Source organism: Hemitrygon akajei, chromosome 1 (assembly GCF_048418815.1).
Source record: "Hemitrygon akajei chromosome 1, sHemAka1.3, whole genome shotgun sequence".
NCBI lineage: Eukaryota > Metazoa > Chordata > Chondrichthyes > Myliobatiformes > Dasyatidae > Hemitrygon > Hemitrygon akajei.
In genome coordinates this window covers 115,716,612-115,737,584 of record NC_133124.1, presented here as the reverse complement: position 1 = coordinate 115,737,584, position 20,973 = coordinate 115,716,612, and the positions used below count along the sequence as shown (strand labels likewise).

At 40.8% G+C, this 20,973-nt stretch overlaps 1 long non-coding RNA gene across 2 annotated transcripts in view; it reads left to right on the top strand.

Annotated features, from left to right (window-relative positions):
- The window catches only part of LOC140730317 (uncharacterized), a 75,089-nt gene that overhangs the window by 2,306 nt on the left and 51,810 nt on the right, over positions 1-20,973 (top strand). For both annotated transcript variants that reach the window (XR_012099559.1, XR_012099557.1), the window contains exon 2: positions 3,744-3,847. This is a non-coding gene — a long non-coding RNA (uncharacterized lncRNA). The remainder of the gene's footprint in view (positions 1-3,743; positions 3,848-20,973) is intronic.

The window sequence follows — 20,973 nt, the reverse complement described above, 5'->3', positions numbered from 1 at the left end:
ATCATTCGATACAAATTGTATAATCTTTTTATTTCTTTAAAACATGGCTTCCAGGATTCTGCATTCAGGCACGACACTTATTTTTAAATTTGAGACTTTCTCAGGATTAACCTCGCAATACGCGGTCTCGGCTTTTGCAAACTCGTTGCGCTTTTATTTTGGAGTCGCAGCCTTAAATCGAGATTCTCTGTCAGAACATCTGGAGTGTTTGTACCTGCTTCAACCCGATAGGAGGATGTAACTCCAACAGCGGGATGCCCTGACGAGCGGCGGTATAGATCATTTTAGTCAGTGCTATTGCAGATTACACGCGCAGGTAACATTGTTCGCGTGACTTGTGGGACGATCGCGGCGACTACAAAACCAGGTTGTACACATTCTGAAGACCACAGTTAAGCGTCAGCCAGAAGCTATCTTGTCCTTTATGCCCACGTCAAAATTAGGGAGATTGCCTACCGGTGAATTCTGCGAGAAAATCTCGACCTTAAATAAATAAACATTCTAGGAAGATGAAACAATATGTGGAAATACGTTTTTAAGGAAAAGAGAAACAAATAGGGGGGTTTTGGAGCAAGATTTTAAAACCGGAAAGGCTCTCTTCTGTCTGACCTGTGTTAAAGTGATGGCGACTAGCCTTGATACCTTGATCATAAGAGCGAGCGATTAACGCCGGTTATTAGAAGGTTATTCAACCCCACAAAATGAGACTGTTCTTTGTAAACCTCCACAAGCAGAGAGAGAGAGAGAGAGAGAGAGAGAGAGAGAGGGAGAGAGAGTAATACTCTGATCAAAAGGCGCAGACATTTGAAATCTACAGAGAGCGAATCAAATTGTCTTGGTACAAGAAACATAAAGAGAAAAGGGTTGATTTAAGTAAAAAAAGGTCTCTCAAAACTACCAAGGAAACTCTCAGTTTACACTTAAACACAGGGGGGAAAAAACTTTCACAGAATTTCAGCTGTCTTAAACATAAATGAAACTAATTTTATTCCTGTCATTGAAGTCCTTTATAAATGTGTTTACTTGTGCATCTAATTCAAACCCAAACCGCAAAGAAAAAAGCCTACATTCCATATGGACCACGGAATCCAACTCGAACTGGAACTCTCCAAGTCAGTTCTATTTATTTCTTTAATACCATTATTTATTGGGGGAAAGGTGTTCTTTTAATAATTCAGTGGGTTTCAGATGAACTAGTTAGTTTGTGACCATCGTACTGTTAATATCGAAATGATCCCAATCCTTAATGTTATTCTTGAAATATTTTAATTTGTTTCCAAACCCGGGATATGTACAGAAGAGGATTCAGAGTTCTTAGAATAACGTTCAGAGCTTTTAATCTTGTTAACATTTTAACATTTTGATTTAGAAATGTATTTTCAGCACGTTTAAAGATACGATTCGGTTTAATCCCTTCATAGAAAGCTAAATAAATGAACTTTAATTAAAGAATTAAACCAAAAATGTTTCGAAGTTTTAGCTGTTGCATTAAAACTCAGCACACCAGACATTAAAATCGTAGAGAATGGGATATTAAATTTGTTTTTTTTTAAATCACGGCACAATAGGTTTGTGGTTGTATGTCAGTGAACAATTCGATCCCGGACGCAGAATTTCCTTGACAAAATCACTCCATTCACATACATTCAAACGTCCACGGAAACGATTTTCTGCCAAGTTCTGATACAAACTCAGATCAGATAAAGCACAGAAATGGGTCTTTGTCCGACACAGTTTCACAGTCAACATACGCAGAGGGGACTTTTATCTCATTTCGGCGAAAACTTCCACCGCGGTGCTTAAGGGGTTACCTGCCACACAGTGAAATTAGAATGGTTCCAGTGAATGGCCGCTGTCGTACTTAACATAAATTCCATTATTCCGAAACACACAACGCACGAAGATCAAATAATGATCCTTCAAATGCACTCACGCAAGGATTCATTTGGCTGTAGGAGGTGCAGGGAGGTGAGGTTAAGCAACAGAATTCAAGAAACTTGGTTCTAAAAGGCATTGGCGCAAAGATCCCTTGCGCGGTAAAACTGTCAACACCGTCTCAAAACTGGTGAGTGGTAGATTCATAAAGAAATCTTGGTTGTTTCTCTATTTTATGATGAAACAGTTTGCTAATGTCCAACATATATTTTGAGAGCATTGACATCCAGTACCTGGACTGACGATGCTCCTAGTAATTTAAGTTGGATTCACTAAACAAAAACGACTGCATTTCTCTCATTTTCTTCCAACGTTATGGCCCTTCACAATGGTCCGCCCAAGTTCCAGGTTAACTGAATTGTTTCAAGAAGTTGTGTAGATTCGTGAAGAAAATTATAATCGAGCATCCAACTACACCTGGTACATTGGTTATGATAACCCGTCCCAATCAGAGCTCACGTTTAGCTGGAATTGTAGAATTTCACTGCACAAACAGTTCTGATGTTAGTCTTCACATCTCTCTGCCCTTACTTCACCCACCTGTTCTTCCCCCCCCCCCCCAGCATGATTGCCTATTTCCCTTTCCAAAGATGGAATATATTCATTGCCCCTGTAGTGGCTTTCTTAATAAACCTTTGGAAATTTATATTAAACACCTCACCCCCATCCCTTCTTTCTTCACTGAATCTCAAAATTAGCAAGCCAAAAGTGCAAGTAATTAAAATCACTTATAATTTGGAACCTGAAATTAATATTCCCTTTGGTGTATTTGATGTATATGATCCTTGTTTAGTTTCTAACAATGGAAATAATCTACTTTGCATGCAAGTGTGCCCGGGGTTGACTCTCTATACCACAACTCTTTGTTCTTGGAGGATTCACTAGCAAGTCAATGTCCTGAGTCTGCTGTATTTTTTAAATGGTTAAAGAACAAGATCTCAATTATTCCTTGTAATAAACTGTCATCTTCTGCATACATTTCAGTTCCTTTGAAAAAAATGGCTACAATATCAAGATTTACTATTTATGGGGTAATATTACCAAATAATTGACAATTTATACTTTAATGGCATTCAAACATTTTAATCAATTGGGTCCCTGCTAAAATCCTTTAGACTAAAGGATATATTTCTAGGATAACGAATATTTGAGTTCATTGGCAACATGATCATTCTAGAAATTGTTAGTGAGTTATATTTATAGCATTATGATTAATAGGGGTGTATTTTTTGAAACAAATGCATATTATTTTTCCATAAACGGGCAATATTGTTGAATTATACTGTACCACCTTCAATGGTCTGTTACGAAAAGACTAAAATATGGTTCCTCAGAAGCAGTGACATGGGGTCAGTCCTTTTCCATCATCTTTTATTAACAAGGAGGGCAAGGCTTGGATCCAGATGAGAAATGTAGTCCATTGAGAGATAAACATTTCACAAGCTCACAGCTACAATTCTGGAGCTGAGAACCATTGCTGGAAAAAGTAAGATAGAGAAAAATGTAGAGATAAAGAAGGGTAAAAAAAAATTACAGCAAATAGACAAAAGTGGTTTTCAGAGACTGCAATAAAACTAGAGATTCAGATGACACATATAGGCTGTATGAGACTTGCCCTTTTATATATGACTCCACATCAAGTCATAGCCTATATGCAATAATTCTTTATTTGAAGTGTACAATTCCAAGTAGACAAATAACTACCTCGATGGAAATATTTTAGAATTGTTCTTGTTGTAGAATGTTAAAATATATCTAACATTAGGGATTTTACACATTTAAAAATATTTTTTTTTTCCCCTACCAAGCTGTGCTCTGGAATTTGCTGCCTGGAAGGGGAATAGAAGCAGATTTGGATTTTTCCAATGCCACTTTGAAAGGAAATATCCAGAAAACTACAGGTGAAGAGCAGGTGAGTGGGATTTACCAGCTAACCCCATCAAACGGCCAAACAGCCGGCACAGACAGATTGGACTAAATGGCCTCTTGCTGTGTTCTATGAAATGTGATATTTTCATACTAGGAAAATGGTGGTGGGCAGCACTATCAATGACCGGATACTGGCTAGCACTCATCTGAAATAACCTTTACCGAGTTCTGAATTTCAATCGCATTAAAATAGAGAAAAACCTTACAGGACATTGTAAGGTAAGCAGTATCATGCTAGTGTACTTCTTTGATGCTGGTCACCAAACAAAATCAGTGCAGAAATATAAAATACTGCAGATGCTGGGAATCTGAAATTAATTCAAAATTTGCTGAACATATTCAGCAGTTTGGGCACTGTCTGTGGTGAGAGAAACAGAGTTCATATTTCAGGTGGGTGAGTAGTCGAGCTTTCGGGTGCTGCACTTGAGCTTACATTGGGCGGTGTTGGAATAGCGCAAGCCAATGGCAGAGAGGTCAGAGTGGGAATTAGGAGGAGTGGCATGGTAGTGTAGTGGTTAGCACAATGCTTTACAGTACCAGTGACCTGGGTTCAATTCCTGCCATTGCCTGTAAGGAGTTTCTACGCTCTCCCCTTGAACGTGTGGATTTCCTCCCACATTCCAAAGATATACCGGTTGCTAGGTTAATTGGTCATTGTAAATTGTCCCATTATTTTTTTTAGATTAAATCGGGTGATTGCTAGGTGATGCAACTTGTAGAACTGGAAGGGGCAACTCCATGCTGTCAATAAAATTTAAAACAAATTACAACGACAGACATCTGGAAGCTCAATGTTAGCTCATGTAGATTGGATAGAGGTGCTCTGCAAAATGATCACTCAATCTGTATCTGGTTTAGAGACCACATTAGGACCATGGAATGCAATGTACTAGGTTGGACCAAACTGTCAGTGAATCACTGCTTCAACCTGAAATGTGAACCTGTTTCTCTCTTCACAGATATGACTGACCTTCTGAGTACTCCCAGCATTTTCTTTTTTCTACATCAGTTGAGTGTGTTGCATGAATGCCCTGTGGGTAAGATGTAATTTAGGGAGTAGTGGTGGATTAACACTGCATCAACCAATGAATTAGAGGAAAGTTGGAACGTATGACTGACCAGGCTATTGTACAACAAATAAAGTCAATTTGTTCATATATAGTATAATTAAAGAGTAGAAGAAATAGACTGCAGCATTATTTACTAGTAAAAGTGAGGCAATTTTTCTGAAAAATGCAGTAAGTAGAACATAGTATATATGAATGATGTGCTTAAAATTGATCTAATCACATTTATGCTGTGGGCTCTAAAATTGATTGATAGGGATATTACCAATCATATTTGGTTAAAGTATTGTCATCAAATGCACCCTTAGAAATGACAGTTTAAGATTGTTTAACCAAGATGATGTGTTGTGCAACGTATTGTAATTTGTGTGATAGGCAGTGCTTCAATTCTCTAGTTGTGTCTGAATTAAGGCAGGAAAGGATTCTTTTACTGGTACAATGAGGAAATTGCATTTGCATGGCATCTGTAACAAAGTAAAGCACCTTGGGGCTCTTACTCAAAAAAGCAATGTCAGACAAAATTTGATGACGTGAGGGAATATTGCGGGTAGGTGTCAAAAGCATTGTCCAAAAAGTTAGATTCTGAGGATAGTTTCAAAGAACGAAGAAAGCACTAATGATATAGCACTAGCTTTTACTTGCATGGACATGACTTTCTATTAAAAATTTTATTGTAATTTCCCTTTGGAATTTTTACTATTAACCATACATATATATATATGTATATATATATATATATGCAGTTTGTTTTCTGACTATTACCTATTTGCATAGTTAATGTGATTGCTATTATTGAATCATTTATGTGGATTTGAATAAATGCAGTACATTTTCAATCTTGAAGTTATGAAAAGGTATAATTGTCTTCATTCTACAAAGGCTAATTCACATACTAATACAGAATTAAAAACATTTTTGATTTAACACTACTCAGACAGTACTTGGGGAATAGTGAGGTAAGGTTTCTTAAAGGCATGATCTCTGTATAGATTTGAAATTAAGTGTTTAAAAACAGCACACAATCCTTGAGAATCTTATGATCTGAAGGGTTAACAATTTTATGGATTTTTTTTCATAAAGGGTGCTGGTTATGGCTTATCTGTTCCAAATTTAAAATTGTACTGTGGGTTGGATGAATAATTAGTTGGTCCAAATTCAACCCACAGTCCGTATGTTGCATAGTTCCTCTTGAAAAACCTATTGGTTCATGAATAATGAGGTGTTAAATGGACCTATTTAAACAAACAATTATCAGATTGGTATTTGAAAAGGTGAAAACAAGGCCATTAATCTTTTATTTAAATATACAAGTGATTTTTAAATGTTATACTGAAATTAAGATGATACTTTCATAATATCTTTAACAGGAAATCTCCTGTAGAAATGGATGTCTTGAAAATATCAGTTTAAAAAGACTAGTCTCTCGAAGAGCTGATGTGATTTCTGTGATCAAATGCAAATACAGTACTGAAAGTCTGAATTTTTTTGAAAATGCTGCAAGCACCCAGCAGGTCTGAGAGTATGTTTGGAAAGAGAACAAGCTAACGTTTCAGGTTTGAGATCTTTCCTTTGTATAGCATTTTTAAAATAATAAAAATGGTACCAGGTGTGCTTCAGTTTGGAGATGTTTAGTTATAAGGAGGTTATCATTGAAGGTAGAAGATAGAACAGTACAGCACAGTTCAAGTCCTGCAGCCCATGATGTTGTGCTCTCCCTGGTCTTAGATCAATCTAACCCTTCCCTCATACATAGCCCATGTGTCTATCTAAGAATTTCTTAAAGGTATCTGCCTCGACCACCACCACTGGCTGCACATTCCATGCACCTTATTATTCTCTGTGTAAAAATCCTGCCTATGACAACCCACCTTTCTTTCCTACAAATATCTTAAAGTTAATGCCCTTTCATATTATCCATTATTAGAAGTCCAGAAGATTTTACAAAGCATGGGAGCATAGCGGGCATCGAGTTATCCTGATGTTGGGTATCGACCCAAAGCTTTCTTCCCATAGATGCTGATTGACCCAATGGAGAGTTATAGGGAATTCCAGAGAATGGGCCAAACATGGCATCAACAGTGGAGTCAGGGAGAGGGTTTATACATGAGGTTTGAGTGAAAGAAATGAGAAGAGCTGTAAGGCCTTCTGCGACTGGGAAAGAAAAGGTCATGAACAAAGGGAGTTCTATCTCTGTTCTGTTTGGTTGGAGTCTGGGTGAGAAATGCAAGTGAGAACTTTAGCAGGGGAGATACATATCCTGAAAACAAAGAAAATTTCTGATGAACACAAGAGATTCTCTAGGTGCAGGAAGTCCAGAGAAACACACACAAAAATGCTGGAGGAACTCAGCAGATCAGGCAGCATCTAAATGAACAGTCAACGTTTCGGGCTGAGATCCTTCATCAGGACTGAAGACCTGGAATGGAAGGCTTACGTAGCAGAGATGGAGAAACAGGAAGAAATGGGTGGCATTTTTACAAGAAACAGGGTGTAAAGAGATGTAGTCAAGGTAGCTTTGGGAGTCAGTGTGGTTACAGAGTCAGAATCAGATTTATTATCATTGACTGAAATTTGTTATTTTCTGGCAGCGGTACAGTGCGAGCATAACAAATTACTTTAAGTTACAATAGGACTAAATAAATAGTGCAAGCAAGGAATAGCGAGTTATTATCTGTGCGTTGCACCTATAATTCTTGTAGGGTTCTGGATCACTGGCCTTAAGTGCCATAGGTTTATCCCTCAGCAAGCTGTGAATCATCCACACCTTCTGATCTGGGGACATTTGGTATGTTCCCAAAGGCAGATGCACACATCCACACAGGTCTTGATGTCCGTGCCAGTCGATAGTTTGTCTCCTGGGATGGAGGCCTAAAAGTGCTGGAACCTGAAAAGTAGGAAAGGTGACGATGGAAATGATTTAAAGGAGGGAGATGGCAGAGGATTTGGTTGGAAATTGTATGGGTAGTAAATGGATGCAACCAAAAGGGAGAAGAGACGGAAGTACAAAGTGGGGCTGTGGGGGAAGGCAGCAATTGGGGAAATGAACAAAAAAAATAGGACTACAGGTGCATTGAAAGGGGAGGGGGAAAATGGGGCAATATTTGAAAATGAAAATTTATATTACGTGTTCAACCCATTAGGTTGTAGACAACCCAGGTGGAACGCAAGTAATTGTTTCCCTATGTAGCGGAGAAACAGAGGCTTCAAATGCCGGAATTCCAATCTCCACCACTCTCCCTCTTTCTCACACACTGGCTCCCTCTGCCCATCAATCTTCACTCCTCCTCTGATCACCTATAAATCCAGTCCCTATCTCACCGCCACACTCCCCCTCCCGCCCCTCCCCATTATCTATATACCAGCTATCTTTCCTCTCCACTCTCAGTCCTGATGCAGGGTCTCAAACTAAAACATCTTCAGTTCTTTCTCTTCACATAAGCGGCTTGACACACTGACTTCCTTCAGCAGTTTGTGTTGTGCGCTAGAAAGTCACAGGTTTTAAGTTGCAGAGAAGAGGGAGGTGTGGGAAGGACCAGGAGAGGCTGTGATGTCAATGGTTGCACTGGAAGTGAGTGACTTAGGAAGGCTTGTCAATCAGAAGGACATTTCAGCTGCTATTCTATTAGCATTTCAGTTGCTATGCTAATCTCTTTTCCCGGTTTCTCCATCTCTGCCTCATCTGTTTGCAGAATGGGTATCTCCATTTTGATACAGGTCCTTTAGTCCATAAGACCATGAGACATAGGAGAGGAATTAGGTCATTCAAGACTGCTCTGCCATTTCATCATGGCTAAATTGTTAACCCTCTCAACCCCATTCTCAAGCCTTCTGCCCATACCAATCAAGAACCTATCAACATTCACTTTAAGTATACCTAATGACTTGGACTCCACAGTCGTCTGTGGCAATAAATTACGCAGAATCACCATTCTCTGGCTAAAGCAATTCCACCTCATCTTTCTTCTAAAGGGATTCCTGCTACTCTGAGACTGTGCTCTCTTGTCCTAGACCCTCCCACTATAGGAAACTATATCCACTCCGTTTAGGTTTCTCAACATTCAATAGGTTGCAATGAGATCCCCCCTCCCCCCCCATTCATCCAAACCCATGCGAGTACAGGCCCAGAGCCATCAAACACTCCTCATACTTGTGAACCTCCACTGGACCCTCTCCAATCCTTTCTTAGGTAACGGGCCCTAAACTGCTCACAGCACTCGGCGTGCAGTCTGACCAATGCCTGCAGTGGAGGTTCACAAGTATGAGGAGTGTTTGATGGCTCTGGGCCTGTACTCGCATGACTCAGCAGTACACCCTTGCTATTATATTCTAGTCCTCTCAAAATGAATGCTAACATTGCATTTGCCTTCCTCACCATCGTCTCAACCTGCAAGTTAAATGTTAGAGAATCTGGCACGAGTACCCCCAGTCCCTTTGCACCTCTGATTTCTGAATTTGTTCCCTGTTTGGAAGACAGCCCGTGCCTTTATTCTTTTTACCAATGTGCTTGCCCATTCACTTTCCTGCACTGTATTCCATCTCTCATGCTTTGCCCATTTTCCTAATCTGTCCAAGTACTTCTGCAGACTCTCTTCTTCCTCAATGCTACCTGCCCCTCCACCTTATCTTTGTATCATCCACAAACTTGGCCACAAAGCCATCAATTCCATCATCCAAGTCATTGACATATAATGTGAAAAGAAGCTGTCCAAACACCAACCCCTGCAGAACACTACTGCGCACCAGCAGCCAACCTGAAAAGGTCCCCTTTATTCCCACTCATTACCTCCTGCCAGTCAGCCAATCTTTTATCCATGCTAGTATCTTACTGGTAACACCATAGGCTCTTACCTTGTTAAGCAGTTTCATGTGCAGCACCTTGTCAAAGGCCTTCAGAAAATCCAAGTAAGCATATCCACTGACTTATTTTTGTCTATCATGTTTATTATTTCCTTTAAGAATTCCAACAGATTTGTTACTTATCTACATTCAGATATTTCAGCCTCCCAAGCACCTTCTCCTTAGTAATAGCAACTACACTGACTTCTGTCCCCTGATACCCTCGAATTTCTAGGATACTGCTGGTGCTTTGTAGCGAAGATTGATGCAAAATGCTTATTAAGTTCATTGGCCATTTCTTTGTCCCCCATTACCACCTCTCCAGTGTCATTCCCCAATGGTCCAATATCCACTCTCACCTCTCTACTACATTTTATATATCTGAAAATTTTTTTTGTATCTTCTTTTCTATTATTGTCTAGCTTTCTTTCATATTTCATCTCACATTGCAAAGATGCACAAGTTAGTAAGTAAATTGGTCCCATGAGTGTAATTGGACAGCGTGGGCTTGTTGGACTGAATGGCCTGTTACTATGCTGTAGCTCTAGTTAAATAAATGGCTGATCTACCCTCGGCCTCAAATCCTTCAAAGTGCCAGTTACCCCAAAACAGTTAATCTTTAAAATATTTATCTATCTCCACCTTAAATATATCAAATGATCTAGCCTCCATTACCTTTGGGGCAGAGAATTCAAGGATTCACTAACCTTTAAGGGAAGAAATTACTGCACAAAGAGGGTGAATCTTTCAGGCTATTAACTTTTCATCATATATCAGTCTCAACCTTCTTCACTCTGTATTATAAAGAGACCCAGGAATTCTGAATAAAAGTTATTTATCCACCTGAAATGTTAAACCCTGTTTCTCTGAAAGATGTTGCCTGACCTGCTGAGTGTTTTCAGAAATTTTTACTTTTTTATATCAGAAAATTCCAAAGATTCATGATTCTCTGAGACAAAAAAATCCTCTTCATCTCCCTTTGAAATGGGAAACATCATGTTTTGAAATTACATCCCCTATTTGTAGATTCCTCACCACAGGAAACATCTAACAACATCTACCTTGTCAAAGGCAATATAGTCAAGCCTCATTTTTCTGTACTCCAGAGGATGAAAAACAAATCTATTCATTCTTCCTTATGAGACAACTCATTCATCAAAAGAATAAATAGTCATGGAGTCATCGAACACTACAGCACCTAAGCAGGCCCATTGACCCATCTAGTCCATGCCAAAATATTAATCTGACTATTCCCATCGACCTGCACCAGATCATAGCCCTCTGTACACCTCCCATCCATGTACCTATCCAAATTTCTCTTAAGTGTTGAAATTGAACCCGCATCACCAGCTCTACTGGCAGCTTGTTCCACACTCTCACTACCCTCTGAGTGAAGAAATTCTCCCTCATGTTCCCCTTAAACACTTCACCTTTTACCCTTAGCTTATGAACTGTAGTTCTAGTCCTACCCAACTTTAGTGGAAAAAGCCTACTTGCATTTACCCTCTCTATAACCCTCATTATTTTGTATACCTATCAAATCTCCCCTCATTCTTCTACACTCTATAAAATCTAGTCAAGTCCTCAAGTCCTGGCAACATGCTTGTAAATTTTCTCCGCACTCTTTCAATCTTATTGACATCTATCCTGCAAGTAGGTGACCAAAACTGCACACAATGTTTCATTACGGCCTCACCAACATCTTATACAACTTTAACATAACATCGCAACTGTACTCAGAACTTTGATTTGTGAAGGCCAATGTGCTTTTTACAGCCCCATCGAAATGCTACGCCACTTTCAAGGATTTTTGGATCTGTATTCCCAGATCCCTCTGTTTTACCACTCTCCTCAGTGCCCTACCGCTCACATGTAAGCCCTGGTTTGTCCTCCCAAAGTGCAACACCTCACATTTGTCTGCATTAAATTCCAGCTTCCATTTTTTAGTCATCATTCCAGCTGGTCCAGATCCCTCTGCAAGCTTTGATAGTCTTCCTCGCTGTCCACTACACCCCCATTCTTGGTGTCATCCACTAATTTGCTGATCTAGTTTACCAGATTATCATCCAGATCATTGACATAGATGACAAACAACAATGGACCCAGCACCGATCCCTGCAGCACTCCACTAGTCACAGGCCTCCAGTCAAAGATGCAACCATCTATAACCACTCTACTGCAAAGCCAATGTCTGATCCATGGTGACATGGTAATGTAGTGATTAGCACAACACTTTACAGTACAGGCAACACGGGTTCAATTCGCATCGCTGCCTGTAAAGGAGTTTGTACGTTCTCCCCGTGTCCACGTGGGTTTCCTCCAGAGGCTCTGATTTCCTCCTGCAGTCCAAAGGTGTACGGTCACTGTAAATTGTCCCATGATTAGGCTAGGGTTAACTCAGGGGATTGGTGGGCAGTGCAGCTCATAGGGCCAAAAGGCCTGTTCCACGCTGTGTCTCAGTCAATCAATCAATAAATAAATAGTTAACTAACTTGAATGCCACGGACTGAACCTTCCTGACCAACTTCCCATACAAACATCCCAGGCTCACCGGCCTATAATTTCCTGACTTATTCTTAAACAACAGCAATACTCCAATCCTCCAGCACCTCATCCGTGACTAAGGACTTTTCGAATATCTCTGTGTGGGTCCCTCCAGTTCCTGCACTAGCCTCCCACAGTGTCCGAGGGAACACTGTGTCAGGCCCTGGGTTTTTTGTCCACCTCAAGGCAGCAAACACCTCCTCCTCTGTATTCTGCAATATGGTCTATTACCCCACTATTGCTTTGCCTCACTTCTATAGACTCTGAGTCTGTCTTCCAAGTAAATACAGATGACAAAATTTCATTTAAGATCTTCCCCATTTTTTTCACCTCCATGCACAGAGGACCACTCTGATCTTTTAAACAGGCCATTTTATTCCTTGCTTTGCTTTTACAGTTACTATATCTGTTGAAGCCTTTGGGATTCTCCTTCACCTTGTCTGCTAGAGGAACCTCACGTCTTCTTTTGCGTCTCCTGATTTCCTTCTTAAATGTTCTCTTGCATTTCTTGCACTACTCGAGTACCTCATTTGTTCCTGCTTGCCTTTACCTGCTGTGCACCTCCTTCTTTTTCTTAACCAGAGCCTCAATATCTCTAAAAAACCAAGGTTCCCTAAACCTGTTATCCTTGTCTTTTATTCTGACAGGAAAATACAAACTCTTGTCCTCTCGTAATTTCACTTTTGAAGGCCTCCAAGTACACCTTTTCCAGAAAACAACCTGTCCCAATCCACACTTTCCAGATCCTTTCTGATACCATCAAAATTGGCTTCTCTCCAATTTAGAATCTCAATGCGAGGGCCAGACCGATCCTCCATAATCATCTTGAAACTAATAGCATTATGATCGCTAGATACAAGGTGTTTCCCTACACAAACTTCTATCACTGGCCCTGTCTCATTCCCAAATAGAAGATCTAAAATCATACTCTCTCTCGATGGGACCTCTATGTACTGATTTAGGAAACTTCACTGAGCACATTTGACTAACTCTTTCCCATCCAGTCCTTTTATAGTGTGGAATTCTTAGTCAATGCATGATAAAATCACCTACTATAACAACTTTTTGCTTCTTGCAATAGCCTGCAAATCTCTTTACAAATTTGCTCCTCTGAATCCCGTGGATGGTTGGGTGGTCTGTAACCCCATTAATGTGGACGTCCCTTTCAGATTCAATTCCATTCATATAGACTTAGTAGATAAGCTCTAACAAAGTTTCCTTTTACTGCCTCTCCACTGCATCTAAGTTAATTAAACCCTCATTAATTAAGGAGGCCAACTCCAGGTGTAGTATTGCATATCATTGTAGGAAGACTTCCCTACTTTTTCTTGCTTGAAGTAGGAAAGGACAGGGAGCTATGACCGTAGATTGCTTTAAAATTTCAAATTTATGTTTTAATCATCATTTTGGATAATGAACAAGTTCTATAATTTGCAATTTGCATTGAACATTCACTTCAGATCAGAGTATTGATGAGTAGAAATTAGAACTGCACGGGGCAGAGTACATTTTGAGAGAATGGCAAGAAGTACATTCCCACAAGGGTGTGTTGCATGTCAATAGTTACACAGAGGATTTCAACAGTGCTGTTAACTAATTCAAAGCTGAATATCATTCCACCGTTGTTAACTGGAGTCTTTATTCCTTTTTTAACAAACTTCTAGAATGAACCTGGGTACCATAGCTGTTGCAGTGGGACAGTGCATTGTTCAACCCCCTCCATTACCTGCTCCCTCCACTCTTTACAGAAGTGACCCTCATCAGCTAGCAATCTGGAAAGGCTTTAGTTTAGTCGTGTTCACTTCTCCTTCCAGATCCTGCCATGGAATCCCAACCCCTTTCTAACTCAGTTACAGGGCAGGCAAAGGCCATTCTGCCTTTTTGTTCAGTGCTGGCTGCTGGTGGAGCAATCCCATCAGAACGCTTGCCTCTTTTCCAACGTTAACAAATTTCACGTCATATTCCAGTGATAATAAACCTGATTCTGAAAACCCTGATGTTCAAGGCTCGAAAATTCAGTTCAGAGATCCCATTTCAAAAGATTCCCTCCTGGGACCTCCCTACCCCTTTTTCTTTCCAAAGATGCAAATTTATTGTCATATACATCAGGGTGCAATGAAGTTCCTTGCTTGCAGGAAGCTCACAGAGAAAACATGGTAAAAATAAATTCAACAAAGGGCGCAAAAACATTGGAATGGTGCAAAGTACAGGCATGTAATGTGAGGTAATGCAAAACAAAAAGTTAAACTGACAATAACAGAAGAGGAAGAAATAAAGGATCGAGAAAGTGATACCACCAGGAAGGCGATGGGAAAGAGGTCACCTGTCCCAATATCTCATTAAATAGCTTGTAAAAACTTATTTGATAACATTCCATTGATGATCCAATAAATACCAGCATTCTCAAAGGGGAGGGTGAGCAGCCAGAGGTTATTTTACCTATTGATAACAACATAGGTAGGAAAAGGGATGAGATCCTGAGGAGTGAATAGAAGGAATTCAGGAAGCTGAAAAGCAGGACCTCAAGTGTGTTGATCTCTGGAATGCTGCACAGTACCTGCGCTTGCAACACTGTACCTCAGACAGAGTGGTCAGCAGCACTGGGGCTCCACAGGGACTGTCCTGTCTCCCTTTCCCTTCACCATCTACACCTCGGACTTCAACTACTGCACAGAGTCTTGCCATCTTCAGAAGTTTTCTGATGACTCTGCCATAGTTGGATGCATCAGCAAGGGAGATGAGGCTGAGTACAGGGCGACGGTGGGAAACTTTGTCACATGGTGTGAGCAGAATCATCTGCAGCTTAATTTGAAAAAGACTAAGGAGCTGGGTGGTGGACCTGAGGAGGGCTAAGGCACGGTGACCCCTGTTTCCATCCAAGGGGTCAGTGTGGACATGGTGGAGGATTACAAATACCTGGGGATACGAATTAACAATAAACTGGACTGGTCAAAGAACACTGAGGCTGTCTACAAGAAGGGTCAGAGCCGTTACTATTTCCTGAGGAGACTGAGGTCCCTTAACATCTGCCGGACAATGCTGAGGATGTTCTACAAGTCTGTGGTGGCCAGTGCTATCACGTTTGCTGTTGTGTGCTGGGGCAGCAGGCTGAGGGTAGCAGACACCAACGGAATCAACAAACTCATTCGTAAGGCCAGTGATGTTGTGGGGGTGGAACTGGACTCTCTGACGGTGGTGTCTGAAAAGAGGATGCTGTCCAAGTTGCATGCCATCTTGGACAATGACTCCCATCCACTCCATAATGTACTGGTTAGGCACAGGAGTACATTCAGCCAGAGACTCATTCCACCGAGATGCAACACTGAGCGTCATAGGAAGTCATTCCTGCCTGTGGCCATCAAACTTTACAACTCCTCCCTCGGAGTGTCAGACACCCTGAGCCAATAGGCAGGTCCTGGACTTATTTCCACTTGATTTACTTATTATTATTTGATTATTTATGGTTTTATATTGCTGTATTTCTACACTATTCTTGGTTGGTGCGACTATAACGAAACCAAATTTCCCCTCGGGATCAATAAAGTATGTCTGTCTGTCTGTCTGTGCTATGTGCCAGTGAGAGTAAGATTAGTTGAATGTGTGTCTGATGAATTGGTGCAGGGGGCAGGGTTTCAGCTTTGTGGACTGTTGGATCTCTTCTGGGAAGGCATGACCTGTACAACTGAATGGAACGGGGGACCAATGCTGAGTTCCTCCAACATTTTGTGCGTGTTGCTTTGGATTTCCAGCACCTGCAGATTTTCTCATGTTTGGGGGACCAATGTCCTTATGGGCAGGTGTGCTGGAGCTGTTGGGGAGGGTTTAAACTAGGTCAGCAGGGGATGGGAACCAGATGATAGGATGGAGCAGTTGGTGTAAAGGTAGGTGTAATGTGTAGAGAGACTGTGGTGATGATGAGCCATGGGTGGCATAAGTGCAGTCAATTAGATGAGTTGAAATACGCTTATTTTAATGCAAGAAGTGTCAGGAAGAAAGTTAATGAACTTAGAGCATGGGTCATTACATGGAACTACAGTGTTGTGGTCATTACAGAGACTTGGCTGTCATAAAATCCAGAATGGCTGCTGGACGTTCTGTGGTTTAGATATTTCAAAAGGGAAAGGGAGAGAGGTAAAAGAGGTGGTGGTATGGCATTTCTAACCAGGGATAGTATCACGGCTGCAGAAAGGGAGGCCGTCGTGGAGATTTCGTCTGCTAAATCAGTGTGGGTGGAAGCCATAAACAGGAGGGGAGCAAACACTCTGTTGGGTGTAGTCTTGAGACTCTCCCCCCACAGCAAGGAACAGATCAGGACGCAAAGGTGCAAAAATAACATGGTTGTTGACATGGGTAACTTCAATCACCTAGTATTGTTTGGTAACTCCTTAGTGCAAAAGGTTTAGATGGGGTGGAATTTGTTTGTGTTCAGGAAGGATTCCATGCACAGTATGTATACAGGAGAGGCCATGCTGGATCTGGTACTAGGCAATGAACCTGGTCAGGTGACAGATCTCTTGGTGAGTGAGCATTTCAGAGACTGACCACAACTTACTGACCTTTACCGTAGCTTTAGACAGTGATAGAAGCAGACAGTATGGAAGAGTATTTACTGTCACCGCAAACGGTGAGGAGGCAGGTGGAGGTGAGACTGATTCGGGAGAGGAGCCATCTTGGGACATCCGAGATGCAACATGTTCGAGCTGCCAGGGTCGCAGACAGAGTTCATGGTGTTGCCGGAGCTAGTAAGTGTTTGGAGAGGAGTTTCGTTGCCCATCCACCTAACCTGAGATGATGCTATGAGGCAGGAGCTTCAGAAGCAAATTAAGAACAGATGCACTCAGGGAAATGCACAACGGAAATGTGGAGGTTGTTTAGGGAGCACTTGGATAGGGTTCCAAATAGATTTGACCCACTGAGAAAGGGGAAGGGTGATAGGGTGAAGGAACCATGGTTGACATGAGATGTGGAACATCTAGTCAAGAGAAAGAAAGAGGCATACTTAAGGTTTAAGAAGCAAAGATCGGACAGGGCTCAGGAGAATTAGCCAAGAAGCAATTGAAGAAAGCACTTAGAAGAACTAGAAGAAAACATGAGAAGGCCTTGGCAATTAGGAATAAGGAAAACCCCAAAGCATTCTACATGAATGTGAAGAACAAGAAGATGACTAGAATGATAGTTGGGCCGATCAGGGATACAAGAGGAAACTTACGCCTGGAGTTGGAAGATGTAGGGGACGTCCTCAATAAATAACTTTCCTTCAGTATTCACCATTGAGAGGGACCTTGATGAATGTGTGGACAGCATAAAGCATCATTAAGCAGAAGGATTGGCTGGAACATGTAAATGTTAAACAAGCGATATGCTGGAACACCTGAGAAGCAGTAGGGTAGATAAATCTTGCGGTCAGATGGGATATACTACAAGTTACTATGGAAAGAAAGAGAAGAGATGGTTGCACCTTTGTGATGATCTTTGTGTCTGCACTGGCTACAGGAGTAGTACCAGAAATTGAAAAGTGCAAATATTATTCCTTTGTTCAAGAAAGGTAATAGGTCTAATCCTGAGAATTATAGACCAGTGAGATTTACTTAACTGGTGGACAAACTAGTGGAAAGGATTCTTAGAGACAGGATTTAAGAACATTTGGAGATGCATAGTCTGATTATGGATAGCATGGCTTTGTGAGGGGCAGGTCATGCCTCATAAACCTGATCAAATTATTTAAGGAGGTAATAAAACAAATTGATAAGGTAGAGCAGTAGGTATGGTGTATATGGATTTCATAAGGTGTTTGACAAGGTTCCCCAATCAGAAAGTCAGGAGGCATGAGATCCAGGAAACTTGGCTGTGTGGATTCAGAATTGGTTTGCCCACAGAAAGCAGAGATTGGTAGTAGATAGAGTGCATTCTGCCTCAAGGTCAGTAACCTATGGTGTGCTGCAGGGATCTATTCTGGGACCTCTGCTCTTTGTGATTTTTATAAATAATTTGGATGAGGCGTTGGAAAAGTGGGTTAGTAATTTTGCAGATGACATGGAGGTTGGTGATGGTGTGAATAGTGGGGAAGATTGCCATAGATAACAAATTGACATTGATAGGATGCAGAGCTGGGTTGAGAGGTTGCAGATGGAGTTCAAACTGGAAAAATGTGAAGTGATACGCTGGGAGATTGAACTCGAAGACAGAGTACAGGGTTAATGGCAGGATTCTTAGCATTGTGGAGGAACAGTGGAATATTGGAGTCCAAGTCCATAGATCCCTCAAAATTGCTGCAGAAGTTGATTGGGTGGTTAAGAAAGCATATGGAGACTTCCGGTAAGATGGCGATTGCTTAGCTGCTCCGAACTTTTGTTCCGTTATTGTTGCTATCTTTGCACTAAATGTCTCCATTTTTTAAACCTTAGTTATAACTTTTTCGGTTTCTTTTACTTGCCTGTGAACACATCTAACTTACAATGTCTAGCAAGAGTTCTAAATCCGGGAGAAAGGAAGCTCCGGCTCTCTCGGCTGAGACTCTAGCTGCGCTCGAACAACTCCGAGATGATATTTTAAAGGAATTTAGAACCGCTTTCAAACAGTTGGAAGCCAAACTGGATCGGATCAACGATAGAGTGGACAAACATGCTGAACACTTATCTCGCATCGATTCGACTTCTGAAGATTTAGAAAGTCGTGTTCGATACTTGGAGACTCTCTGTTCCAGCTTAGAGGGAAAATGTAACAAACTCCTTTCCAAAATGGTGGATCTCGAAAATCGCAGCAGACGCTGCAATCTCCGAATTCTTGGGTTGCCAGAGGCCACTGAACAGGGATCAACCGTGAAGTTTTTCGCCGAGTTTCTCTGTGAGATATTCGGGAAAGATTTGCTTCCGAACCCGCCTAAGCTCGAAAGGGCACACAGGGTCTACGTTCCCCCTGGAATTCTGGGCTCCCGCCCGCGACCGGTAATTTTATGCTTTCATCAATACCAGGTAAAACACCGTCTGATTATGGAGGCACGTCGCAGAGGTACTTTTTCTTTCCAAAATACAATCATTCGCTTTGTGGAAGATTTTGCACCCCAGACCTTAAAGATGCGTGTTGAGTTTAAAGGCGCAATGAAAGTGCTTTTTGATCGTGGTTTTAAACCCTCTCTTCGCACTCCTGCTGACCTACGAATCAAGCTTAATACTGGAAAATATAAGTGGTTTAAGTCAGTGAAGGAAGCTGAAGCATTTGTGGCAAGTTTTCCGGCTATCCAGTCATCTTCGGAACCCGATCGGACCTCCTAAAATGGTGGATAAGTACTTCTCATAGTAAAATTACTTTTTCTGGACTCAGACTTTACTTGAATCACTCAGACATTATTCATTGAAACTCTAAGGGCTGTTGACAATCTCTCCCTGGATTTGGTGTGTCTTTTTTTAAATAGACATTCTGTGCTTAATGTTTCCCTATGGACGTTTAAATAGTACTTGTGTAATCTATTTTATTCTTGTATAACTTTATCTATAGAGTTCTACAACTGACTCTAACTTGTTTTGGAGGTTTGAAGTCTTTAGTGAAGGCCTCCCTGTTTGTTGGTTCACAGTTTAATTGCTGATTTATTTTTCCCTTTTTTAATATTTTTTTTTCTTTTCTTCACCCTTTTTTCTAATCTCTGATTTTTTTTCTCCTCTCTGTAAATGGTTGATAAGTACTCTTCTTGAATTTATAATTTTCCCCTTCCTCCCTTTTTTTATCCCTTTCTCTTACTTTATTCTTCTATAATTTTTCGCGAGTAGGTTAGTTTTGGTTTTCTTCCGATTTTCTCTGTATTAAGTTTTATATTTCTGCAGAAGATGTTCTAATTTGTAGTTATGTTTTCTAGTGCATAAACTAGTTACTATTTGCTATAGTATTTATACGGAACTGCTGTTAATGACACAGATCTGGAAGTTGTATTTGGGTTAATTTTTTTGGTAGAGCTAGCTGCTTTTTTTGGTAGCCGTCTAGTTTTGGGTTGTGTGGGTGGGGTGGATTTTCCAGTTCCAACATCACTCACTGTATTTATTGTTTTTCTTTATTGCTCAGGACATGTTTATGTTTTGATTTTACGAATCTATGTTTACATCTCTGCTCCCAGATTGCTATTGTACTGCTTGACTTTTTATATGCCTGCTGCCTTTTATGCATTAGTAATTGATAATGGCTAGTGCACTTAAATTCGTGAGCTGGAATGTAAAGGGATTGAATCACCCTGTTAAAAGGAGGAAGGTATTCTCACATATCAAACAACTCAAAGCTGACATTGCTTTCCTTCAAGAAACTCATATTCGTTGTTTTGATAACTCCCGGCTTCTGTCAAAGTGGGCGGGTCAGCGCTTTCATTCATCCTTTGCCGCTAAAGCTAGGGGAGTCTCCATTCTTATTAACTCAAATATTCCTTTTGAATGCCATAATAAAATATCTGATACAAATGGCCGTTTTATTATTGTTTCTGGTAAACTATATAACACTAAAGTTGCACTAGCAAACCTGTATGCCCCCAACTTTGATGATGTTAACTTTTTTGAACGTTTTTTTTCCTCACTACCAGACTTAAACTTATACTCTCTTATACTGGGTGGTGACTTCAACTGTTGGTTGGATCCTAATCTGGATCGATCGTCCTCTGTTACCAGATCACCTACTAAATCTGCCT